General features: G+C 45.1%; 1 protein-coding gene across 1 annotated transcript in view; it reads left to right on the top strand.

Moving 5' to 3' along the window:
• The first annotated feature begins 1,220 nt into the window (after nucleotides 1-1,220).
• LOC144826004 (7-dehydrocholesterol reductase-like) overlaps nucleotides 1,221-27,281 on the top strand; it is an 84,175-nt gene continuing 58,114 nt past the window's right edge. The window contains exon 1 of the mRNA XM_078684240.1: nucleotides 1,221-1,322. The gene's annotated coding sequence lies outside the window, so the exon portion shown is untranslated. The remainder of the gene's footprint in view (nucleotides 1,323-27,281) is intronic.

Raw genomic sequence — 27,281 nt, 5'->3', positions numbered from 1 at the left:
TAACATTATGAAAACACATCACAGGGTTTGTTCTTTCAACTTATCACTATAAAATATACTTATGCAGTCTAAATGTTAGCTACATGAATACGTACACAAGAGCAGTGGCACGAGCAGTACCACGTTACTGGCAAAGCTATGCATTACGCATGCGCAACTATTTCCCTCCAACTCTGCAAACACATCAGGACACGTGAGTGTGACTGACGCATGCGCAGACACTTACTTTCAAGCAGCGGCCATTTTAAAAGGACTCGAGTTAATTATTTTAGTAAAACACATAGGCAAGCGTCGGGAAACCTCGTTTAAACATAGAATAAACATTAGTAAGACGTACAAATTAATACCTTGTTACACATAAACGAGGTTCATGAATTCGGCAAGTCGCAAAATATGCGAAGCTTTGCTTCATCACTCTGTTGGCCATGGGTCTCCTATATTATCCATAGACCTCATACCTATGGTGGATCAAATGAAAATATCATATGTGTGTTTATTATCACAACCACCTATTATTTATTTATTTATGCATTTTTATATAGCGCGGACTTTACCCGAAGGTGTCAGAGCGCTTCACAATAGGAACAGAACTGATACATGAGAACATTACAAGTGAACAAAACACAAAAGCAAACGTTACATTAAATGACGCAAAAATGACTCAGTAACTGCTGGAGACGGGTCATCTATGTTATTCGTATACTATACAACCCATCTGTACGTAATGACAAATATAAAATGTTGGTTTACTACCTCATTTGAAAAAAAAAGTTTTTCTTTCTTTCTTTTCTTTTCTTGTGTTTTTATACTGTATACTTAAAAGCGCTCTGATACTCTCATGGGTCACGCGCGCGTTATATAAAACTTTATAAATAAATAAATACACATCGGCCTTTGCGACTAAAGTACCCGGAAGGCCTCGTTATTTATCTCTGTTCGCGGCCTATGGGCTGAGATTGGCATCACAAAGGTCCTTCCATGGGGCAGGGGGCGGCGCGGTAACTTGCAGAGTTTAGATAAACAAGAGACAAGGCCGCATCTTATCTGCGGCCTGCTCTCTCCTCCTCCGCCTCCGCCTGCTGGCAGTTGCTATGGTTACCGCAGTCGGACTAGCGGATGGCTCCAGGCAGCTGCGCCAATCCAGCTGTGCGACAGCCCTGGTTGTCCTCGGAAGCGGCCGCTCATTGGGCGGCAGGCACTGCGCGTCACCTGTGGGGCGTGGCTAAGGATATTCACATCCTCCTGCTAGTCGCTGCTTGCACCCGCACAAAGAAGTCTCCACTGTGGCATGTCGTTAGGAGGCAGCGGCGCAACAGCTGGAGGTAAGGAGCACGAGGGCAGATGCTTGATTGTATGCCATCGGTTTTTAATGTAGCTGAGTGAGTTAATGCATCTGCCGACGTAGAGATCTGTGTTTAATCTGCTGGTCTCACGTTACAAACCAACGCATTTCATCCTTCCGAGGTCGATACTTGGTCAGGGAGGCAACATCGAAAAGTGCCGGCCTCCCTGATCATTATAGATGTTGAAGTTGCTCCTCGTCCGCATGTATTTGTATTTATTTTATAGCGCTGACGTGGCGGTGAAGCGCTTTTCGGTGAGTAGTACGCTACTTCGGAACCATATGACATATTCCTTATTATGTAGGACTGACCATCGTCACAAAAGTACCGGAGAGAGGTTTGGACCAAACTGCTATAAATTGTAGATTTAGTTCTACCAAGATAAGCTTCATTGGCAGTTTTAAAATTCATTTAATGATTAGATAGATTGCTGGCGAGTTCGTTTACTGCTGCTAATATGCACTTAACGCCACAGGGGCTCGGCAGTCCTCCTCACCCCCCGCTGAATGTGTGAAGGAGCACAGAATAGCAACGTATGAACAAATAACTGGCATTGTCTCTGATAGATTTTGCAATCTGTGTTGCTATTCGGCTCCCCCAGAATGAGAGATAGGAAGGCAGAGAGCTCAGCTCACTGGAAATACTGCTGCTGATTCTGTTTGACGTTATACGTCAGTGGACTTGTATCCAAAATACTGTTTTTGGTGAATCAGGAATGACAACTCAATGCATGTTCGGTATTGTATTACAGTGTCGTGTGGTCAGATTTCTGCGTTTGTTTAGGACTGCTGTAGTGACATCTGCTTCCTGATAACGTGTGCATTGCTGGGTCCCAGTTGACCACACCTACATTACTGTTATAAAAATATGTTTTTGTGTGTGTCGCAGCTCTTTAAAAAGTTTTGGTAAACGGTCTGTGCATTCAAGGAACACTTACCATGTGCTTCACACGATCAGCAAGTTTGAGCAAACAAAAGCACAGCAAATAATAAGCGGTTCTAGTCCCAGAGGGCACAAAATCAAGCGGTGAGCAGCTGGTTTTCTGCACAAGTGAAATAAAAAAGTTAAGCATTTTACTTGCAAGGATTTTAACTCATTCATGTAGGCTACGGAAGCACAACTTCTCCCCACTGGTTAATAAGCAGGCTTGATCACGTTTTTTCAGGACATATGGCCGCCTCCCCGGGTCTTGTGTAATCAAGTGACATTGTTCATTCACTGAGTCACTCGGGCCCTAATCATTCTTTAAATTGGACTAGGAAACACCCTCTATTCAGAATCACAATTCAACTCACTAGAAGACCGTAAACCATACAGAACTCAGCAACCAGACTCATCCTCAACCTACCACATAGAACTCCCATTACAACACATGCTCAGGGATCTCTATGGCCATGTCTGAACTGGGTGGCAGAGTGAGCTAAAGAATGATGATGGATTAAACCCAGATCAGTTGACGGAGGGTGAGTGCTTGCAATGTTCAACACTCCGCCCATCATCCCCTTTTGTCTTGCTTTGCTTTGTTCGCCCTAAGTTGGCAGGGTATGCCCAGACGTGGGTCCCTTGCTCACTTTGCTACTGGATTCAAGCAAGCCTGGCTGATGACGGCTGAAATGCCAGAAACCGGTCCTAGGAAGCTTGTTTCCGGTCCAGGGAAGACAACGCTTGGCAGTTCGGGCTGGACTGTTCCCATGAGGCACAGGGTCAGACTGATTTGCATATAGCTGTGTCTGAACTGGGGTGGCAGAGTGAGCTGAAGAATGATGATGGATTAAACCCTGATCAATTGACTGGGGGTGAGTGCTTGCAATGTACAACACTCCGTCCATCATCCCCTCTGGTTTTGCAGGGATCTCTACTGGCACCTGATTCACAAACACTATCATTTCAACCTCCTCACAGATACATTCAAGACACTACACAACTTAGGCACCACCTATCTGAACAGTCGCTTCTCCTTCAACCGACCTACACAGCTCCACTCCTGCTCTCACACATCCCACATATAGGCAGACCCAGATCCGGAGGACGGGTGTATTCTTACATAGCTCCTAAAGCGTGGAACGACCTCTCACTCCATATCTGACCCTCCTCCTCACTTCTTGAATTCCGCAAGAAGCACAAGACCTGGCTTTTCAATTAACCAGCCTACCCTAGGCAACACTAGGTACACACACCTCCTCAGCACCAGGATCCTCTTGCGGGTGATAGTTTGCTTTACTAATACACAACATAACTGCTGTCAGAGGAAACATAGATCCTGTGGTTACAGAGGAGTCATACATAAAGCATAAAAAACTGCAAAATATTTTTACACTCCCTTTATTCTTAATATAATACTGAGGGTAAATGAGTTTGCGGCAACTCAAATTCTTGAGAACTACTTTGCCCAGAATCACACATTTTGGCAAAGCAGGATTGCTGAGAATCACACAAAGGTATGGGAATTTAAGCAGATTGTGGAGACGCATTTGTTTACTTGGCCCTCGCAATTTTTTGTAATACCTGTAGAACTTCAAAATCAATCAATAAACCTTATTCGGTTTTTTGCACTAAGACCATAAAAGTCACTCAATCAGAACAAACATCAGTAAAAATTCCAGCAAAATAAAGGGAATAGAGCAGTATAATCAATATAATCACTATAATCAAATGAATACAAGGCTAAAAAGAAAGGCCACTCCAACAAATTTAGTCACAGCTGAACCTGAGGCTAATAGCAGCTTTAGAACTTACTGTTAAAACTGCATTGAAATAATACTATATTATGAAAGTGAAAATGGAAATCCAAGGGTTCCTTCATTCATCAACAGGAACCTCTGCAACCCATTACCGCCACGAGTTCTCCATATTCAGACTAGCATAAAACCCTAAAACAGCCTCTCGCACAACGCCCAGCTAATCCGGTGTCCTAGCTGCGCCATTTTACACTTGTTATAAAAACACTTGGTATATTCAGAGTATTTCTAAGTCGCACAATTATCTATTTGCACAAATACATCTCTGTGCTGCCCAGCAAGAGCTCTTCTTACAAGCGGGGGCCCCAAATCACAAAAATCTTTGGAAATCTGCACCTACCATTTACCTCCATCGGATGTTTGCCATTTTAGGAATTTGAGAATATTTCTGGTAAATCCATGAATTCCAACTTCTAAATAAGGGAAAGACTTTTTGCATGAAAAAGTGTATATCGAGTAAAACTTTGCATGCAAAAATACTTTCGCATTTGCGCAGTGGTAATATATTTCTCCTCTACATCCATTTTCTTGCTAGTGTCGCTCATTTTTAAACTCATTCCGCCACTTGGCATCGTTCGTACATGCGTGCCTTTTCTGCCATCTTGTGGCTACATGTAAATCCTGTAATTGCAACAATTAAAGAAGTTTGCTGCATGGCTAAACTTATAAGGTCCCAAAGGCGAGACCAATTGGCTATGCCAATGCTTGTTTTTTATTCAATTGCTGCTTTTTTTGTCTTTGTCAGTTTTGCATATGTGTATTACCCCCACAGCGGTGGTTTTTAAACAGAAACCCCCATTTACATGCAAATTCCAACTGATCCCACTTACATTAGGAAGTGTTTGAGAGACGGACATCAGGAAACAGCTTCTCTCTCCGCCCCTCCCCCAGTCCAAAGAAAGGCGTTTCCTACCCTGGGGCACCTTTGCCTTCTGTAAATAAATCATTGCGTGTCTGCCTGGATTGGAAAGAGCAGCCGGGTGGTGTAGTCACAGCATCGCAGGGTTTATACAACATGTTATGGGCCTCTTCTGGTGTTCAGGAGGGCAGTCCAGATGTCTGTCAGGGCGGTATGCGTGACATGTAATATTCAGCACAGCAGCAGCCATGAAGCCTCTCGTCGAATCTTTGGGACAGGGGAGATGTGGCCAGCAAGGGCAGGCGCAGATGCCTGATAGTGGGGGGGGCTTCGTCCAAGGGACGGGTCACCACTTCGGCAGAGTAAAGAAAGAATCGACTATGGTTTGGAGTTTTTACTCACATTAAATTGAAACATGGGGTACCCTGTTCAGAAAACTTTCAATGTATTACTCGTTCCCAGCTAAATCAAGCCCTGAGAGGTCCAACAAATTAATAAATGATACAATAATTTTCCAAAACGAAAAAAGAAATGCTACTTCCTTCCCTTATTGTACTCCTATGAGCTTAGGAGAAGCTCTATTTTGCGTTCGTCGTCATACACTTAGTTACACGTGTCAGGCATTCACTTGTCTTTTCTTACATCTTGTCTGTAATGGTTTTCACAGTTGCTGCGTCCCGTGATCATTTTTTTTTAAACCCCTTTTCGTTTTCCTCGCCCTGTCTCATTTCACCCTTCTGTGCTTTTCTTGGGTATTCACCAGAGACCTGCTATGAGCAAGTGCTGGGTCCTTCTGAGTGTATGGTGCAGCTAGGATTAGCTAGTGTGAACTTTACATGTGTTTGTGATGGGATGTCTGTACTAATGGCATGTCAGAACATATGTGAAAACTCTTGGACAGTTGTTCCCACACTTTTTAGAACCACCTCCCACTTTTTAGAACTAGTCTTTTGCGACCCACCTGCCTTTACTGGCCATAAAGAGGGGCGATTTTGTCAATGTTACTAATGCATTGTGTAGCAGCGCAACGTCATTTACAGACCCCACATTTTCCTTTGACATGGTCACTGAATTTGCTCAGACATACAGTTTTACTGATAAAACAATATGGCACTCAAATGATAATGTGTAGAAATTGGGTTTCTGTGAATATTTATAATTTCCTCACGTGAAATGTCTTGATTTGTTTTGTGCCTATTAAAATCTCTGTTTCCAGCGTGCCTTGAATTACAAAAAAGAGTATTTAATTTTTGCTTTCCTAACTGCTGAATGCATACAGTTCATTTACAGGAATTATCCTTCTATTCAGTATCTCATGTGTTTTCCTTCTAAAAAAGTGTGAAGCAAATGAAAATTCAAAAAAAGAAGCCTGGAGCAGTTACAAATTGGTCACTGCTCTCCTGGTCTCCTTTTGTTGGCTAACAATTATTACATACACAGCATCAGTTTGAGCGGTGATCCTCTCGAGATTATCATCTAGAGGGTACCATTTCAGTCGTGTAGGTTCTTTATTGTGGTTGTTACAAAACAATGACATGCTACATACTTAATGTACTCCAGCAAGATTATCACACACTTCACATTAAAAACTCTTCTCATTTGCAGTCCAAGAGGGAAGAGTAAACACCAATCCCATGTTAAAAGAATAAGCAACAATTTGTCCGAAGACATTACCTGACATTTGACCTCTGTCTTTGTTATGTTATGTTATACCTATTTATAGAGCGCACAAATACCAACAACTGTGTCTCTGCGCTAGCTACTCCTGAAACAAACCAGAGTGAATGAAAACAGTTAAGAGAGATCTAAGCATTAATAAGCCACGGTTTTTACATGAGTCCCGTGCTCACTACGCTACTGGAATCAAGCTATCCTGGCTGATGACGGCTGATAGCCAGAAACCGGTTCTAGGATGCTTGATTCTGGTCCAGGGAACACATGGCTTGGCAGTTCGGGCTGGACTGTTCCCATGAGGCACAGGGTCAAGACTGATTTGCATATGGCCATGTCTGAACTGGAGTGGTGGGTGAGCAAAATAACGATGGATTAAACCCAGATCTGTGACTAAGGGTGAATGTTTTGCCATTGTGCAACATTCCGTCCATCAATTGTTGTTTTTGCATTTGTCACCCCGAGTGGGACGGGTATGCTCAGACGTGAGTCTCCTGCTCTCCATGCCACTGGAATCAAGCTATCCTGGCTGATGACGGCTGATAGCCAGAAACCGGTCCTAGGATGCTTGATTCCGGTCCAGGGAAGACATGGCTTGGCAGTTCGGGCTGCACTGTTCCCATGAGGCACAGGGTCAAGACTGATTTGCATATGGCCATGTCTGAACTGGGGTGGTGTGGTGAGTAAAAATAACGATGGATTAAACCCAGATCTGTGACTGGGGGTGAATGTTTTGCCATTGTGCAACATTCCGTCCATCAATTATTGTTTTTGCTTAGTAGTCAGTGGTGTACAATGCAGTGTCTTAGAATGCAGTGGCGTAGATTAGAGTGGTGCATGGTAGAGTGCAGTGGCGTAGAATACAGTGGCATAGAGTGCAGAGGTATAAAGTAGATTGGCGTAGAGTAAATTGGCGTAGAGTAAAATGGCGTAGAGTAAATTGTCATGCAGTGGTGAAGAGTAGAGTCTCATAGAGTGCAGTGGCGTAGAGTGGTGCAGAGTAGAGTGTAGTGGCATGGAGTGTAGTGCTGTAGCGTGCAGAGTACAGTGGCGTAGAGTTATGTGACGGGGATTGTGATGTTGCAGGGTAAAGTGGCATAGAGAGCAGTAGCATATACTGCAGTGGTGCAGTGACGTAGAGTGAAGTGGTGTAGAGTGGAATAGTGCAGTGGCATAGAGTAGATTGTTTCAGAGTAGAGTAAAGTGGTGTGGAGGGGTGAAGGGCAGAATGAGGTGCTTAGAGAGGAGTGGTACAGGTTTATTTACTGACTTATACCGCGCTAGGAACTCGACTCCCTGAGGAGTATCTCCGCGCCTTTGGTAACATCAATGAGCAGAGACCCTATCCAAAGTGTAACAGATTCCCTATCAGGATTAATGATTGAACAGGAAAGTTTTTAATTTTTTCCTAAAAGGAAAATGTTCCTTACAGGTTCTGATGTCATGAGGGAGATTATTCCAGAGCTTTGGACCAGCAACTGACAAGGCTCTACCCCCTTGTCGGGATTTCCAGAACCTAGGGACACAAAGCAGTTCTTGGTCCCCCGATCTCCAAGACCTTGAAGGGGCATAGGGAATGAACCTCCTGGTTAGGTAGTCAGGGCCTTTACCAGTAAGGCATTTGTGAATGGTGCAGCATATTTTAAACGACACCCTCTGTTTCACAGTGAGCCAATGAAGTTTACTTAGTAATGGGATTGAGGGAGTGCGGGCTGGGGCATTACAGACAAGTCGTGCAGCAGTATTCTGCACGACCTGTAATCTGGCAATAACCCCCTCATTGGCGGCTAACAGCAGACCATTACAGTAATCCAGTCTGCTCAGCACGAGCGACTGAATTAGTGTTTTCCTGGTGGAATCAGGTAAGAGGGGAAATACCCGTCGTAGAAGGCCAATGACATGGAAACAGGAGCTTACTACTTGGTTAGCGTGATGTTTAAGGGCAAGCTCCTGATCCAACTTAACTCCTAGATCTTTCACTACCACTTTGGGAGTAGGGACTGGGCCGAGATCTTGAGGCCACCAGTCAGGAGTCCATAGCCGTTTGGCTTCCCCAAAAAGCATCACCTCAGTCTTAGAGACGTTACACTGAAGGAAATTAGCTGCCATCCAATGTGCCACCTCTTTCATTCCCTGTGCAAAGGAGTTACGCACCTCAGGAGTCATGATTTTAAACGGGAAGAGGAGTTGGGTATCGTCTGCATACGATACAGGAATAAACCCATGCGATCTCATGATGTTCGCTAGGGGTGCCACATAGATGTTAAAAAGCGTTGGGCTCAAACACGAGCCCTGTGGCACCCCCTTTGAGATCTCAACCTCCTCTGACTGATAAGGACCCAGTATGACTCTCTGAGTGCGATTGGTGAAGAAGCTCCTTAGCCAGGCCAGCGCCTTGCCACCCAGACCGATGTCGGTGAGCCTGGAGGTCATGATGTCATGTGACACCGTGTCAAACGCCGCTGACAAATCTAAAAGCACCAGGACAACGGAAAAACCCCTATCCTGGAGCATACGAAGATCGTCAGCGACGGACAGCAAGGCGGTCTCAGTGCTGTGCCGGGGTCTAAACCCCGACTGGGATGGATCGAGCCCCCCTACACTTTCGATGTATTTGGATAAGTGTCGGTTGACAGATTTCTCAGTGAGCTTCCCTAAGAAAGGGAGATTGGTCTCAGGTTTGTTAGGTCTGACCACGGATTAGAGTTGTTCTTTCGTAGAGGTCTGACCAAAGCACGTTTCCAATCAAGGGGAACTTCCCCTGTATTCAGAGAAAGATTGATCACCTGCCGAATTCCAGTCCCCAGCATATCACTCAAAAGTGCCATCACCCGTGCTGGGATGATGTCAGACGGACAGCCACTCTTTGTCTGAGTGATTAGGATGGTTAATTCCTCCATTGATACCGGTGGAAATTCTGCAAGTTCATTTATCTTCTTTTCTGCTGAGCTGGAGATAGGCTGAGACATGCCCTCAACAGAGCCCATATTGTCACCAGTGGATTTTGAGGCTAGAATCTTAGCATAAATGCCATCAATTTTTTTGACAAAGAACTGTGAAATATTATTACACAGTTCCTGGGACTCAGTCCCATCCAATTCGCAGGCTAAGGGCTTGGTAAATGTTTGAAGAATTTGGTAGAGAACTTTGGAGTTATTACCGGCTGCTGATAATTGGGCTGCGATATGATGTTTCCGCGCAGCCCAAATAGCCTTATGGTAACATTTTAAGGAAGTTTTGTGATTTTCTTTGTCTTCTACTTTGTGTGTAGCTCTCCAACGTTTCTCTAACTTTCTCGTAATGAGTTTTAGCTGTCTAAGATCGTCTGTATACCTCACTCCTTGTTTAGGGGCCGGTCGCACTTTGTAAGTCCTCAAAGGAACAACCTGATCAATAGTTATAGTAATAGCTTCATTCAATTTCGTTAATGCAGAGGTGACATTGTCCCCACATTCAACCCAATTGGGTTCTAGATATTTCCCCCTGAAGGTCTCTGGAGTTAATTTATTCCAGGGTCTTCTGACATCTGCCATAGTCCTCTGGATACCTTTTACCTTATGGTTGGAGCGGGTGTAAAATTCAATGATAGCATGATCAGTCCAATCCACCTGGTGGGGAGGAAGACATTTTATGTGGGTCGAACTACATAGCACAAGATCAAGTGTATGACCCGCTATGTGAGTAGGACCCTGATTCATTAGGTTCAAACCAAGTGTGGTCATATCATCCAGGAGCATCTGTGCTTCAGGACATGTTGATAACTCACTATGGACATTGAAATCCCCTACCACAATGAAGTCAGAATTCATCTGCAGGGGCAAGAACTTCCACGAGGTGGATGGAGAAATTCCTTATGGGACCAGGGGGTCGATAAACTAGTGCCCCTTTCCTAGATTCCCTAGAACAAGGGTTGATCGTGAAAATAAGGAGCTCCATTTGTGAGTTACAGACAGTCTCGGTAACCACCACCTCTATTTCCTGTTTAAAAACAATGGCTAATCCACCCCCAATTTTGGTAGGGCGGTCCATCCTCACAATTTTGTACCCTGTCGGCACCCCCATAGTAATAGACGGGACAGTGTGGGGCTTGAGCCAAGTCTCAGTTAAAAAACAGAAATGTGGACTCTCTGGTTATAGTGCAGTTGGGTAGAGTAATGGCGTAAAGTGGTTTAGAGTGCAGTGGCATAGGGTGCCATCTTACAGAGTAGATTAGAGTAGCTTCTAGTGTATTGGCATAGAGTGCAGTGGTATAGAGTGTATTTGTAGAGGGGCGTAGAGTGGAGTTGTGCAGAGTAGAGTGGAGTGGCCTAGACTGGAGTGGTGTAGAGTGCAGTGATGTAGAGCAGAGTAGCATAGAGTGCATTGGCAAAGAGAAGAGTGGTGTAGAGTACAGCAGAGTACAGTGTAGTGGCATAGAGTGCAGTGGCATAGAAATGAGTAGTACAGAGTGCAGTAGCATAGTCTAAAGTGTAGTGGTGCAGAGTAGACCACAGTGGCGTAGAGTCGAATATTCATGATGTGGTACCACACTCCCATTACAGACAACACATCTTCAATTAAAATCACCATTACATTTTCATAGATGTGCAGTTTCACTGATAAAAGTATACAGTGAACAAACGATAATGTGTGGAAATGACATCACCTAGTGTATTGCTTTGTTTTGATCGTTTTCAAATATTTGTTTCTACCACACTTCAGAAGTTCTAAAAATGTACTTCATTTAGGCTTTTCTGCTTCTGAAAGATCAGCAGAGTTCATTTAGAGACATTTGCTGCTGCCCATTTCCTGGTTGAACGGGCAGGCCATTTTAGATGGCTAGTGCTCTAGTCGTTAGACTAAGAGACCCTACTTAAAAGCTATGAGAGTGCGAAACCATTAGTTGCTTCACCGCCGATTTACTTGCACGCTGTAATTTACTATTATCACTGTTTTTACTTGCCTGATTTTAACTGGTGATATTTGGGGTTGAACTTTGCACTGCACTTTAAATTGTCCTTTCTCCGGTACACAGCGGTTCTACTGAGCCGATTGCTGTGGAGGGAAGGGCATGCTGGTTAAACAGGAGGGAGCCATTTTGGACGGGTAGCGCTCTAGTCGCTCAACTCTAATCTACTCTACTTAAAAGGCAAGCCCATCTACGCCCAGAACGTGCCCAGCGCCCGAACCCCTGGTCCAGTCAATCTAGGTAAGCCTCCTCCTATGGTTTACCCCAGAGAACAACTCCTGAATCTACTTCGGAAGGGTGAGCCTAATCAATGTAGAGCATTATGCTTTGACGAAATGTATGACCAAAGGCACAGCCCGTGTATTACCTGTGGTGTTAAGACAACCCTTCTAAACATTGGTTCATTGGACAACTTCTATAGGGCTATAAAAGCTGCCTTAAAGGTAGGTTGGAACCCACCCATAAAGAGTTCTTAATCCGAGGTCCATGATAAAACATAAAGTAGAACTAGGAAGGCTAGGAGGAGGCTTGGCTGTGATTTATAAAGCACAATACCAATGTCAACTTGAGACTAACAGCTGTAGCATGTAAATCTCTTTATTTTATGATCAGAACCTCTCGCTCTAGCACCTTTCTCCCGTATGTTAATTTATAGACCGCTTGGTACCAGGACATCTTTCCCGTCTGAAATAGAGAATCTCATAGAGCCCCACTTGGGAAAGGAAAACGTATCTGTTCTTGGATACTTTAATTTCCATCTTGAGATTAGTACGCATAGAGATACCCATGCTTTTAAAGATACCCGGGCCTGTGTGGGGCTGCTACATCTGATCTTGGACCCCATTCATGTGCCTGCACACACCCTTGATGGCATCTTCTCTAATGATCCCCGGCTGACTTTTCAATCGTTGCTCCCCCTCCGCTGGTCTGAAAATGGTATTATTTTCATTTGAACTGCCTTCCACTCGTATGAGGGACATTCTGGTCCACTCCAATATTTGGAGGAGGGACTGGAAGGGGGTGTCAGCTGAATCCCTCGTAGATGTTTAGGATAGCATGCCCTATGCTGATCAAAAGGATGTGGACAGAGGGGCAGTGAATCTCTCTGCCTGGCTAAGTGAAGCGAAAGATACAGGTGCCTCCATCTGGGAAATAGAGCTGAAGAGGAAAGTTCCCTTGGCTCCCTGGTGCTCAGACAGACTGAGGCTGCTGAGGCAGGCCTGCAGTCACCAGGACCGTGTCTGGAGAAGGAATTATGAGGAGCAAAAAAGGACTGCTTATAAGTCTACAATCAGAGTTATAAAAGGGCTCTCACAGAAGAAAAAGCGAAAAACTGTACTACAGTATTTTAGGCCACAAATTCTTCTAAAGATCTTTTTTAAATTGTCATGCTGTTATATACACCTTTGATCCCTGCTGTAACCACATGTTCAACAACAGCTATGCAGTCAGCTCGCGGATTTCTTCCAAGCAAAGAGTGCTAATATCTATAAGGAGCTCGAATCGCGAATAACAGCAGTGGACCATTTGGTGCCCTTAGGAAGAGAGGTTTTATAAAAACAAGGGAACCCAAGCAATCAGTCAGACTCCTTGGGTACAAGTATTTTACATAGGAACAATGTTCCCTCACATCAATGAATTAAGGTTGTAATTCACATAGAAATACAAGGACGATAAACCGTGAAACCGACTCCAGTCCTCAACTCGTCGGCCAATCCCAAGAAATCTGGTCCACCTGGACTCCACATCGCCAGAAATCCGGTCTACCCGAACCCTATTTAGCCAGTCACTGTCCTCCAGGCTTTCCCCAGCACCCAGTTGGTGCCGGGTGATATTGATTCCCACGACATTGTTTCTCACATTTGCGCATTTACAGCGTCAACTAACCAGCCGTAATTTCTTCTGTTGAAGATTCCCTTCCTTGTTCTCGCATGGGTCCTTTCACCTCGGCCTTCTTCTCAGGCTTTTATTGTCATGCCCTGATTATGATCTCATTATTTTACAAATGGATCGAAACGTCGTCGACTTCCAGCCCCTTGACACAATTATATTTTTTTGCTATTAATCTGTGCTATTGTGCTGCCATGTATGTTCTGTGGCCTAATCACTAAATTGTACCTCGGCCATCCTATGCAAATGCCTGAGTTTGTTTAACTCTAATTATCTGTTGTAAATTGTCCCACTTTTTGTGTCATTTTCAGATTAAATTATATCTATTTTTGATACATAGTCATAGACGTCATTAAGAGCATTCAAGCCAAATTATAGTTAGTGCCGAACACGCTCAACAGGCTCATCTTGGAGGTTCCATAACGGGAGTCTGCTGCCAAGGATTACATGACCTTCAAGGGCTCCCGCAAGTAAACGGATTATGATCAATCCAGTTTTACTTAATACACAAGGCCCTCTTTCAGACTTGCCTGGAAGAAATCAAGGATGCGTATTTCATAGTTACTTCCTTGGAGTACACTCGTAAAGAACGGGCTTTTCATGCTATAGGATATCTTTTACATGTCTGTTGGTTTTACGCCACAGGGCGGTTTAACACCTCTGCTTACACCTCTGCTACTATAGCACCTTGACGCCCTTGGGCGTTTATTGCGCCCTATAAATCCTGTTCAAAGCATCTACATTTTGCTGTGTGTCGGACCAAAAAAACATCGTATAGCCTTCCTCAGCAGCAGCAGCCTGTGCAAGTAAGAGCGGTGGGGCTGGGTGTGGGGGTGGGGGTGGTTGTGCGGGGTTTCGACAGACGTCGACAAGGGAAAATTAATTTTTTATTTAATCCTCTTCCCCGCTCCCCACCCAACCCGGCTCCACCGCTCTTACCTGCACGGGCCAGGGCTGTTCCTCAGGTACTCCCCGGAGCCAATATGATATTCACATAAATCCTTTCACTTTGAAGTCAGAGAAAGAAAAGTAAATACGGAGCTCCTTGGAAGAGAGAGCCTGACCTTTCACCTCTGTCCTTGAACGCACGGCAAATGTGACACGATAAGAACAAGATTTAAAGGCCTGTTTACAGAATACGAGCTCTGGTTGACGAATACAGTAAATAGGGTTTGGCCAGGGAATGGGACGAACTTGAGCTGGACAGCCTTAAAACAAATAGAGCAAGCAAATAGAAAGCAGGCCAATGAGGTACAAACCACATAGCAAATGGTAAACAACGGGAAGAAAGCATTCCCACGGAAGCTTTCCGAAGTCCCCAAGATGTCATGATTAAACAAGACAGCTATGCTGTCTCTTAGGCTCCGACCTACATGGGGCCCAGCAATGTGAACTAATTGTCGTTTACTTAAATGACAGAGGGGTGCTGAGTGGTGGCGTAGGCTCAAGTGGGCGTTTAAGAAAAATGGGCATTGGATTTAGTCAGTTTCATAGACTTTGCACCTGTACCTCTACATCCCACCCTGCTTCCACCTGGAAGAGGAAACTCTTCATGAATGTTAAAACTGTAAGAGAGTCTGGACCCAAAACCATCCCATCCATCTACCAAAAGAGGACAGGATGAGACTTGGTTATGAATCAACACAGATCCTACTGATCTTATACATGGAGCATGTATGTCCACGAATCGGAAACATGCCCGATCCTGATGTTTCTAGCCTGGGTCTTCTCACTTGGGCTACATCTCTTGCCAATAACCAAGACAACTTATCTCCACTTTATACCATGGCCCAACATTTTGCATGCCATCCCATTTTTCATAGGTCAGAGAGAAGAGCCTCGCTCAACAGCACAAGCCCCTAGGCACCTCTGGTCAGTTCCTTCTGCTTGTAAAAGATTACCAAGCAAAAACAACCAATGGGAATGGAATAGACCAACTCTCAGTGCCCACTATTTCCAAGTGGGCACACGAATGTATGATCCGGTTGCCATGGGGTATAAGGGACATAACAGTTGTACATGAAAATATTCCTAAGAGGCTTCTTGTGCAAGCACAGGTACTATTATGGAGTCCCACTGTTCAGAATATAGCTGCACTGCACACACCCCAGGCATCCACACCCCGTTTCCAGCACAGCTGAATGCTCTCGGCAACAGACTAACAAGCCCTGTTAGGCCCATGTAGGTGGAAGCGAAAATGCTGTCCTGTTCTGAAAACGGAATAACCCATCGTGGTATGGTTTATGTTATGTTTTAGCATAAGCTTGGAAACGGAGACCTGCATACGTTGTGTATTTCAGTTCCTCAATGTAAAGATACATTTGGGGAACTGCAAAAGATGCAGTCTACGCAGAAGGGTATTGTTTTCCCGGTGTCCGTGTATTCAGTTTTTTTCCATCACATGTTCTGAGTGTGTTGCAACTCAATTAACAAATATCGACTGTCACATAGTTGTTAAACTGTCCAGTCACTTGGTAATATTTTGCAGCCAATCCAATCCAACAGCACTAAAAATGCTGGGACTTGTAGGTCCATAGCAGTCATAGGAAGAGTCAAACTACAAGAACCAGCATGCCTAAGACCTGTTTTGAAAAGCAAGGGCTGGCTGAAGGTCACCTTTATTACATGGGCCTGTTGCAAATCATTTCATTGTAGACATGTACCCTTTAGAGAGGGTGCGGATAGGTCTGTTCCTTTACCAGTCGCTCGCTGCCCTCCCAGCTTACTATCCTTCACTATTGCTTATGGGGTACTGTATGTCACATCTACTTCACTAGGGATATGAGGGAGTGGCCCTTTGGTCTGTTGTTCGTTTATTCTACTACCTTACTTATTGTAATACGTGTGCATTCCAGTATGTCATGAAATCAGCATGTTGACATTCAGATATTGGCGATTTCCTTATTGCCATGGTCATTTGTTGGTAATGCGTGGAACCACGTGTCTTTCAGTGATTCTGGAGACTTATTCTCCAGTGACTCTGACTTTCTGCTGTGACTTTTGGTGGCATACTTTTCTGGGTGGTGGATGTAAGATAACCTTTGGTTGAGATGGGCCTAGGGAATGTCAGTGATGCTGGAGGATTGGCCCATAGGGTACTCATAGTTGTTTTTCTATTATTTCTGGATGTGTGCTTGTCTGAGTAATTTCTCCTAACACTGATTGTGCATCTTCCCGGACTGCTCGTTATTTCTGTGTGTGGTGATTCTCCTCGGAGATTTATGACATGCTTAATGTCTATCGAGCTATAGAGATGTTGGTTAGTGCGCTCTTCTGTTTGTATCTTGCATACTGTGTGTGATGTGATTAGATCATATCTGTCTCCTTATGCATCTGTATTGTCCTAGTATTCTGTGGAAATGTTCTAGGGGTGTCAATTGTTGTATAGAACTCCTTAGAATAAGCTACGGATACCCTTATAGATCCGGAGGTAAGAGAGGCATACTAGTATTGTTTATAGCCTGCATAGAAAACCTATTGATTGTAGGGGCAAAGGGAAATGAATGAGAGGCAGAAGAAGGGTTAAGGCTTTACATGTATATCTGCTTTTTTGCGCACTTTTCAGAACTCTGAAGTGCAACTGGCGGATCCCTCTGGCTTTAGGGAACACACACACACACACACACAAGAATTAGAAGTTTGGGGGGGAGGAGCCAAGATGGCGGACGGGACGGACATGTAAGCTCCCGGCTCCGCAAGCCGTCTGCTTTCGCATCAATATCCTGACATTTATCCTCGCCTACACCGTGCTGAAACGGAGACATGAACGCGCTGTTGCCGATTGCGTTCTTTTGAAGTCTCCGCCGGCTGTTTTGGTGCAGAATTCGCAGCGTTTGCCGACCTCCGATGCTGCTCGTGAGACCGGTGCTGATCGCCGCCGCTGGACGCTACGGGACGGAGCTGGTAGGACGAGCTGGGGAGATGCTGTTGGCTGAGGGAGCGTGACCGGTCGCGGCAGTGGACGGAGTAGACCCTTTCCAGTGTAGTGGGACTCCCTCTGCCTACGGAGTGTGTGTTTGCGAGACGGGAGCCCTTCACACGGCGCTTCCATCCACTACGCTGCTCGAGCGCTGGACGGACTCCATCTTGGGGCGCCTCCTCGGCTGTGGTCCGCCCTTCATTCATCAAAGGCGAGGAGACTCTCTTTCTGCGCGGCCCCCCTGACTGGGGGTCGCGTTTCCAACGGTGGTTCTGACGCTTGTTTTTCTTTGTAACGAAATTGCCCCCCTTCCTCAAATGTGGACTCACTGACGGGGTGATAATGGCGCCTGCCTTTCCCGACGGAGAGATGGCTGCTTCCCTATCCCTAATATGTGATGTCCTGCCTGTCCCCGAGACGGAGGCTGCTCTGAGTGCATCGCCGCGCGGTGCGGACCGGCTAACGTCGCAGAGCGACCTGACTTATGGGGATATCCTGGTTGCCCTTACAGACCTGGGGGCAACATGGCGGCGAACCATACGAGAGCTGATGTGGAAGATTGAGAGAGCTTCGTCTGGCATAACGCGACCGGAGCTGGCTGGCCCCCTGCTGCCTCTAACTACTTCTGGAACGGATACAATGTTGCAGCATGAGAGGGCGGAGGAGCGTTGTGTCCCTGGCAGTAATTTTGGGTGTTTACTTATCGGTGAGGCTATGGTTACAGTGTTTCCTTCCACTTCGAGATCTGTGACTTTGCCTGCGCACTTGCTACCGAGGCTCCGCTTATCGACCTTCCAGTTGATAACCCCCCTCGTTGTTTCTGCCTCTGGAGCCTCTTTCCTACAATGGTGGTGTGTGTGTCATCCTGCGATGGAAGTGGAGATTATCGGTTTGGACGCTGACATTGTGGTGGACTGGGGACGCTCATTGCCTCCTCCTCTGCTTCTTCTTTGTCGAGAACGGCCATCTTGCTCCTTTGTTCTGCCTGAGGAGTGCTTGCGGCGAGGGCCATGTCTGAAGGGATTTTGTCGTTCTGGCCAGGGCTGAAGGTGTTTTCCTCATTGGCTTTGCTTGATCGGCTGGCGGAGACCAGGATTGAACTGCATTTTGCTATGTTAATTGCGTTGATTGTGCTGATTTTCCCCACTTAATTTTTAATTGCTACGTCCTGTTCTTTACTCTTGTTGATGGGGCGGCGGGTTTTGTGTTGGCCCGGGATCTGGGTATAACTGATTCTGACCCTCTTTTGGTTCTATGTCTTTCGAATTTATGTACACGGCGTAGTAGTTTTATACAGCTGGGGAGTCCGGGAGATCTGATTTTGAGTGGGCTCCTCCCCACCTTCCTTTTTCCGGGAGTAGTGGATTAGTTTATTCCTTTCCTACTCCCTATATCTCAAGTGTGAGGGTTTTTCTTTCCTTTTTCTTTCCATTTTTCTTTTTCCTTCTTTCTTTTCTTGGTCTATATTTCGGGTTCTTTAATGGGCGACAGACACTTTGCTGGGGGGGTAGGCCGTAGCCTCCGCATTGGTGAAGGGTGGGGGGAGGGATTTCGTTTTCTTTATTTAGTTTCTACGGGCCTTATTTTTTCTATCCTTCTGCGCTTTCTTACCCTGTTTCTGTTCTGGGTCCACGATAGGGGTTAGTAGGTAGGGGATGGCGCTGTAGGTGGTGCGTAGATGCTGGCTGATTATCCTGTTGTTTTACTTTGTACCGCCTTTTTGCCCGAGGTGTTACCTTCCATTGTGGTTTCCAGTGATGATGCAGCATGCCCATGTCGAGAAGTTATTATACGGACTCAGTTCTCCTTACTTCTTATGCTTTATTGATTTCTATTTCGAACGAAAAAACTTTAAAAATTAACCTTATATGCTCCTTTTCCTCGGCGACGTGATCCTATACAGTGTAACGTCCATTGCTTGTTGCTATTTCACCTGATGCCGCTGAGGACCTACATTGCTTGCAATTGTGCTACGACAGTATTGTGGCCAGCCTGACGGTTGTGGGCCCGTATTTGTTCTGTTATTCATGCAAAATAAAGGTTTAAAAAAAAAAAAAAAAGAATTAGAAGTTTGTTTATTTATTGCCTCGCTCACGCAATCGTCTATACAGTGCATCCGTCCATATCTCCTGTATGTGGGCCCTTTTGTTGCAATTTTTCATGTAACCAAAGTTACCTGCTTTCTATGAGGGATGGGTTGCCACAGCAACGGTGGAATAATAGGTGGAGAAGCAGACGGTTGGTGGGCAGGCCGGCAGCTTTGATGTCTCATCTTAACAAGAATAAATACATAGATTGCTTCATAAACCCTGTGCTCTTCATCATTTCACTTGCAACGACGAAGGGATCCAGGAGGAGGGTGCCTTTTTACGGAATCGGCAGCTGAGAAGTGACTGGGCGGCGCTGCTCTTTACGAGAACTGTAGCATCTGCTGGGGCAGAGGAGCTAGCTGCGGTATTGATATGGCGTTGAAAGCATGCATGCAGGTAGACACTGATAGCAGGCCCCATGACAACTTATGTGACGAGCAGCCTTACACGTGCGCTGTAGCTTGTAGAAGTCAGTTGCCTGGATGCCTGTTCCTCGCAGCGACTCACGTGATCGAAGGTCTTCTTTGAGCATCGTGGCCTACAACTTTGCATTACCTGGATACCAGTGGCAGCAGCTGCGTGCTACATCGCGGCCAAACTTTGCGTTGCTGGCTTTGCGCTCATCACTATTGATCCTTTAAATAAGCTGTTTTCCAAGCAGTTCTAATACTAACTTTGCCTTCCCTGCGTAAGCATAATAATTAGGAATATGGAGGAAGCCACTAACCATGCCTATAGTTTTGCACACCCAGGCATGCGTACGAGCAGGAGGTAGGAAGTCTACAATTAAACCTATTTAAGGAAAACTGAAAAATTTGGTAGGCCAACAGAATATAGGCCCTACATAAGCAGCTACCTAGGCAACCTCGGTTGAAACGCTATGCTATGATAGAGCGCGCGAGGTCACCCAACCAATAATTTCGCCGTTTCCGGCTTCGGGCCCATATATTTCAATTCACAATATACATTGACCGGGTGACTTCACGGGCTGCTACCAATTTGTGTGAATTCCTTACTGTTATTTCTCAGCGTACCCGACTTACCATCCACCGACACGGGTACCTATGACCACAACGGATCAGGGAGCTAGCTGTAAAGGAAAGGCAGCAAAATACAAACTCAAAATGACATTCAAATACTTTGTAAATGACCACGGACAACGGGAAGTTTTAAAATCTTTATCTAAAGTTCGTTTTCTTCTAGCATGAGATTTACAAGAATAAGGCAATCAATAATCAAGATAACGAAAAGTACATAACTATAGAGAAATAAAGTCAGAGTAATCATGGAAATGCTAATATGGGATGCAACAGGAAACGCTATGCATTTAGGGCAAAAGTTCTTTGGATAGTCTAAGAAAGGCCGTTCTAGACCATATCAGGAAATGACAGACTGCAATGCAAAATATAATTTCTAATAGGTAGGGGAACATGGGAATACGTTATGGAAATATGCAATGTCTTTACGTTTCAATAATTTGCGGCAAAAGCATGGAAAAATCAACATGTGCAAAGGTGTCTCTTTATTGAAGCAAAAGACAGAAAAATAGAAAGGTGCAAGTTTAAAGATTTTAGAGCAATATTTACCTAGACTGGTGTGGAAACCAAACCCTGGCCACGGGTCAGTTAAGAACAGGAAACCCTCAAGGAAGGATACCCCTCAATGGACAGCAGGTGCAGAATGGACACCCAGGACAGGACAGGAAACCCTCAGGACAGGACCCTCAGGACAGGACAGGAAACCCTCAGGACAGGACCGCTCAGGACAGGACCGCACCCGCAGTTTGGAAGCAACGCCTGCGCTCCACCCTCTCTGCAGCTATCGATCAAGACCCCGATTGGGTCAGCGAACTCCCAGCAAAGTGCTTCGCCAACACTTTAAGGTTCAGTAAAACCTTAGTCTATGGTCAATTTTGGACAGAGTGCTCCGCAGCTCTCTGTATCTTCAGTCACCTATTGAGTATGATGGGTCAGTGACAGGTCAGCTAAACCAGACAAGTCGGACAATTTCCCTAGGTGAACCCAGGGTAGATATACAGTTTGAGGACGGTGTACAACCCCCCAATGTTGCAAAGTGTCAGAATCCCTCAATTTGGATTGGTCCTAAGGTAGGATTTGGGTAACACACCAATCAGAACACACTATTTGGAGGCCTTATTTACATCTCTGGGTACCGCCTAGCGAGATTGGGGTTCCCATGAGAAAATTGCGCAGAGTACAGGGAAAGAATACATTTTAGCAACATAATAGAACAATATCGTGATGCTGCGGGTCGAAGGTGCTGCTTCCCAGGGTGGCTTCTGGTATCAACCTTCTTTGGCAGCAATTCAATGCAAGATCGCTCTTGCCGAGTCTGCGCACAAGTACCCTCCAAGATGGCTTTCGGCTCAGTCAGACACCCATTCCCCGCAGTACATGAAAAGTAAGCGAGAACAAATTAATACATAGAAATAACATTATGAAAACACATCACAGGGTTTGTACTTTCAACTTATCACTAAGAAATATACTTATGCAGTCTAAATGTTAGCTACATGTATACGAGCACAAGAGCAGTGGCACGAGCAGTACCACGTTACTGGCAAAGCTATGCATTACGCATGCGCAACTATTTCCCTCCAAACCTGCAAACACATCAGGACACGTGAGTGTGACTGACGCATGCGCAGACACTTATTTCAAAGCAGCGGCCATTTTAAAGACTCAAATTAATTATTTTAGTAAAACACATAGGCAAGCCTCGTGGACCTCGTTTAAACATAAAAATAAACATTAGTAAGACGTACAAATTATTACGTTGTTACACATGAACGAGGTTCATGAATACAGCAAGTCGCAAATGCGAAGCTTTGCTTCATCAATCCCCTCTTTGTTGAAATATTTACTATCATCACAAAATAAATGGAACCAGATACCAACTTCTCACACCTTATACATCTCTATCTCCTCCAGCAAGCGGTTCAATTTCTCTTTTTCATCTTTGGTAGGGTGAGAATTCTTCACCCTTTTATATATCTGATTATTCATTTCCTCTAATTCAAGCTCATCCACACTTCGTTTCACTCCTCTTGCATTCACTTGATGCTTCCCGGTGTGTTTACGACACTTGCAACAGACAAATATGAAAAATAGGATAAGACCTATGATTCCAATTGGCATCAGGACCTTGAACAATAAGCTTTTACCTAAGCTAGCAAACCAATGACCTACATTTGAGAGACCATCTACCAGTCTCTTCCAGGCACTATCATCCTCGAGTGGTTTGATTTCCCTTTCCAAATTAGTAATGTTTTTCACATATCTTTTGAGCTGCACACTTTTGTCCGGAATATAAGTGCAACAATGTTGCGCCTTCAACATCCGGCAGACTCCGCCCTCCTTTGCTAATAAGGTGTCAAGAGCAAGTCTGTTCTGCAAAACCATTGATCTGATCGCAACCATTTCGGTATTGACCAGCAGAAATCCATGAGCTGTGTCAGTAGACAACACATCCACTATAGTAGACAATTTGCAAATTCTGTGAGTGTTCAGAACCACTCCCACTCCAGGTATCAGTGCACTGAAAATACTACCCATGATTTCACCTATGCTTTCTCTTTTACTACGCACTAAGCCATTAGTATTTTCACTGCTTCCAGCAACTTTGTTCACATGGTATATTTTCGGGAAGACAATGCCAAAGTAGCAGCTTCCATACCAGTGATCCGGCAATTTGAAATAAGCCTTGTCCCCACAAATATAATAAATTCCAGGAAACACAGGCTCTGACCCATTTTTGAAACCCCATCCTCCAATTACCTTGCAATTATGTTCGCATTCACTGGAACCAATGAAAATGTTATTATAGTAGCTAGTCTTCTCGCGGTGAAGACATAGCTTGCCTTTCTTTTCAAAATCCAGCAACAGAGCAGGACCCGCTCCACCATTTGAGGTGCCTTCCATGTTCTCTGCCCATTTTGGTCTTTTCTGTGTTTCGTCATCTGCCTTTCTTTTTATTTTTATTCTCCTCTTCTCTGCCATGTTCAGGAACATCTTTTTCTGCTCACGCAAAGAACAAGTCAAGTTATCTCTGTGTGCGTCACCTATGTCGATATTACCTATAGTCAGGAAGTATTCGCCCATGTAGCGAGTAACGTCACTTTTGGTATGTACAGGATTCAAGTTCCCACGTATAGGAAGTTCAGAAAAGATCACGTCATTGTTAGAGTAATAGTACTGTAACGGTCCTCTTTTGTAAAATAAACTAGCTAAAATGCTACAGGATATTCCATATGTCAGGGGCAGGTGATGGTATGTCACGCCTTCAGCTACAGAGGTAGGTAGCTTCATGCAGACATAGCAATCTTCAATTTCCATAGTCTCTACATAGTGTATTAACAAGTTTGCGAAAACATTTAAATGCGTCTTGTTTCTAACTCCGTGGTAATGTAGTCCTCCTTCATCTGATGCTTCTAAGTCTCGATTTGTTTGTCTAAGTGCTCTCTCATGTCTTGCTACACTCTGTGTTGTCAGCTCCTCACTGTCAGTATTTACAATTTCAGTAGGGACAATATTAGTATTTTTGCTCACCGCAAAAGGAATGAAAACTGTTAGTCCTATCCAGAGTAATATTACTATAACTATACTACATACACATACCTTGCAGCATGTTTTGCAACGACTGCAACTAGGTCTACCATTCACGTTTGGATCAGACATTTTGGCTCAGAAGAAGTTTCTCGACCCCTCTTTGTGACTTTACACGAGCAGCTTACTTTGTGCAAATTCACGGTGGCTCGTCTTCTTCTTCGGCAGAGTACTCAGGGACGGGTTCTCCGTCGCTTTCGTCAGTTAGATCAAGATCTTCAAATTCCTCCAAAACGAGCGTCCATTCAGGAGACTTGTACTTTTTGTTGTGTCTTTTTATTCGACCACTCCTTCTCTTGGAAGTATCTTCTGGTTGTTCTGCTATGCGAGCACTTCTCCTTTCTTCTGCACGTTTTTCTTCTACTGTTTTTATTCTCAGTCTCAATTTCTTTATGTATCCAGGCTCAATGTGCTTTCTTTTCTTAAGTCTTTTTGTTGGTACTGAGACCTCGTTCTCTTCTCTTGCCCTCTTGTTTTCATTAGTTTGTGGCAATTCTGTTTCAGTTTCTTCCTCTTCTATCTGACTAATTCCAGGGCTAGCATCTATTTCTTCTGCCTGGTCACTATTCTGGCCTTGTTCAGGAGAATTTCGTTTTTGCTTTACAAATGTCTCTGTCTCTGTTTCCTGAACACGTTCTCCTAATCCTATCTGATCCTGTTCAAGCACTTCGATCTCTTGATTTTCTTCTGCTCGAACTATTACACTATGTCTAGTCTGTCCTTTCTCGACATCAGGAGTCAGTGGAGGAGTATCAATCACTTGCTCTGTATCCTTCACTTGTTCTGTATCAATCACTTGCTCTGTCCCTGTCTGACCTTCTCCTTCCTCAGTTTTGATGTGAATCTCAAGATCCTGAGGTTCTTCGCCTGTGCCTTGCTTTTCCTCTCTAGTCCACTCCCTACCTTCCCGAAGTCGCTCACTTGTTCTGATCGGGTCTTCGGTGAGATCAATTAATGGTATCCACTCCTCTGGCCATATGCTCGGCAGCTCGTCTTCAGCTACTTCTGGCTCAACTTCTTGGACCCCTTCAGCAGGCTGGGCTCTTGGTAGTTCGTTGTCAACTATTCTTGGGCCAACGTCTGCTGATTCTGCAGCTCGACTGGTACTGGGCTGTACGTCGTCAGCTACTTCCGGTCTGGCTCCTGCAGAGTCCTCTGCTGGACGCCCTCCTTCTTCAGGCTCCTCGTCTGGTAATACCTTCTGGGTGTGGCTGGCGTGTATCCAACGTGGAACCCCTGCACACTTTACTGCTGTGGTAGTTACCAGGATCACCTGACGCTTCTCTCCCCACCTTGGTTCCAGGCAGCTCTTCCGAGTATGCTTCTTTATCTTTACCCAGTCCCCTGGGACCAGCTTGTGGAGAGGAGTCGTTGGATTGAGGATGGCGTCTTCTCCGATCTGGCGAGAGATAGAACGCACTTGGTCACCCAATCTCTTGCAGTATTCAAGCACCAAATCATCAGTAATACTCAACAGTTTGCTTCCTGGCACCCATGCTTGTCTCATCACTCTTCCCATAATGATTTCATGGGGACTTAGGCCTGTCTTGCGGTCAGGAACACTTCTGAGTCCCATCAGGACCAAGGGCAGGGCCTTCACCCAGGTCATGCCAGATGCATCACACAGTTTTGCTAGTCTGTTTTTAATAGTTCCATTTACTTGTTCCACTATTCCAGAAGCCTCTGGACGGTATGCACAGTGGAGCTTTTGTGAGATTCCAAAGGCCTTACAGAGTTCGTCGATCACTTCATTCTGAAAATGTTTGCCTCTATCTGATTCAATAGTGACTGGAACCCCGAACCTAGGTATCAGTTCTTTCAGTAAACACTTGGCTACGGTCAGCGCGTCATTCTGGGGAGTAGGGAAAGCTTCCACCCACTTCGAAAATAAACAGACCATGACAAGGACATATCGCTTCCCTTCACAACGGGGCATGGTGATGAAATCAATCTGCATTCTCACAAAGGGACCCCCTGATCTCCCAATTTTCCCCAGTTCCACCACAGTTTTCTTTCCTGCGTTCATCCTTTGACATGGCAGGCACCTCTGGCAGAGGGACTCTGCTACTTTCCTGAACTTTTTACTGTACCAAGTCTGTTGGAACACTAGAATCATGGCGTCCCTACCAATGTGTGATCCTTCATGTATCAATCTCGCCATCGTGCTAAGTAAGTGTCTAGGTAACACAGGCATACCAGTTGGGCCTAAGATGACACCATCCACACGTCTTGGTCTACACCCATCTTCCTTCCATTTCTCTCTCTCTTGCCAAGGTGCCGCCTGCTGCCACTCTTTCACTTCATCCCATGTAGGCACTTCTTCAAACACTTGAAGTTGGCAGCTGGTTCCTGGCCTCCCTCGTTTTGGATTTATGATATACCGATCTCTGGCGCACCATTGGGCCACTCGATCAGCAAAATCATTTCCCAGTGATACAGTGTCCATGCCCTTCTTATGAGCAACGCACTTTACCACTGCCAGTTCCTTTGGTAACTGGATTGCCTCTAAAAGGTCTTGAACCACTTTTCCATTTCGAATAGGGGTACCTGATGAAGTCAGGAACTCCCTCTGTAGCCATAACTGGCCAAAGTCATGCACAACCCCATAACAGTACTGACTGTCAGTATACACTGTTATGCTTAGGTTTTTCCCAATTTTGCAAGCTTTTATCATAGCGATCAATTCGGCTACTTGTGCAGACTTTACGTCAAATAGATAACCTGCTTCTTCAATTTTCGTGAAGGAGACTACCGCATAGGCAGCACTCAGGCCTCCTTGTTCATGTCTTAGACATGAACCATCCACAAATAGTTCCTTATCATGCACAGGCAATGGTGTTTCTTTAATGTCTGGGCGTGGCTTGGTGTTGAATTCTGTTAAATCAATGCAATCATGCTCATCATCCACCCCACCTTCCATATCCATTGGGTCGGGGAGCAAAGTGGCGGGGTTCAGAATACTGCACCTAACAATGTTTACATTTGCAGCACCCACAAGAATCCTCTCGTATTTAGTCAGCCGACTAGGGGTGAGATACTGAGTTTTCGTTCTGGTCAGTAATATTACCACTCCATGTGGAACATACACAGTTACAGGATGTCCCATGACAATGGACTCACTCTGCTCTAAACTTGCGCAGGTAGCAGCTACTGCTTTCAGACAACCTGGTAATCCAGCCGCCACTGGATCCAGGGTGG

The sequence above is a fragment of the Lissotriton helveticus genome, chromosome 3_2 (assembly GCF_964261635.1).
Source record: "Lissotriton helveticus chromosome 3_2, aLisHel1.1, whole genome shotgun sequence".
In the NCBI taxonomy this organism is placed as follows: domain Eukaryota; kingdom Metazoa; phylum Chordata; class Amphibia; order Caudata; family Salamandridae; genus Lissotriton; species Lissotriton helveticus.
Note: the sequence above shows the minus strand (reverse complement) of the source record. Positions and strands in the feature narration are given on the sequence as shown.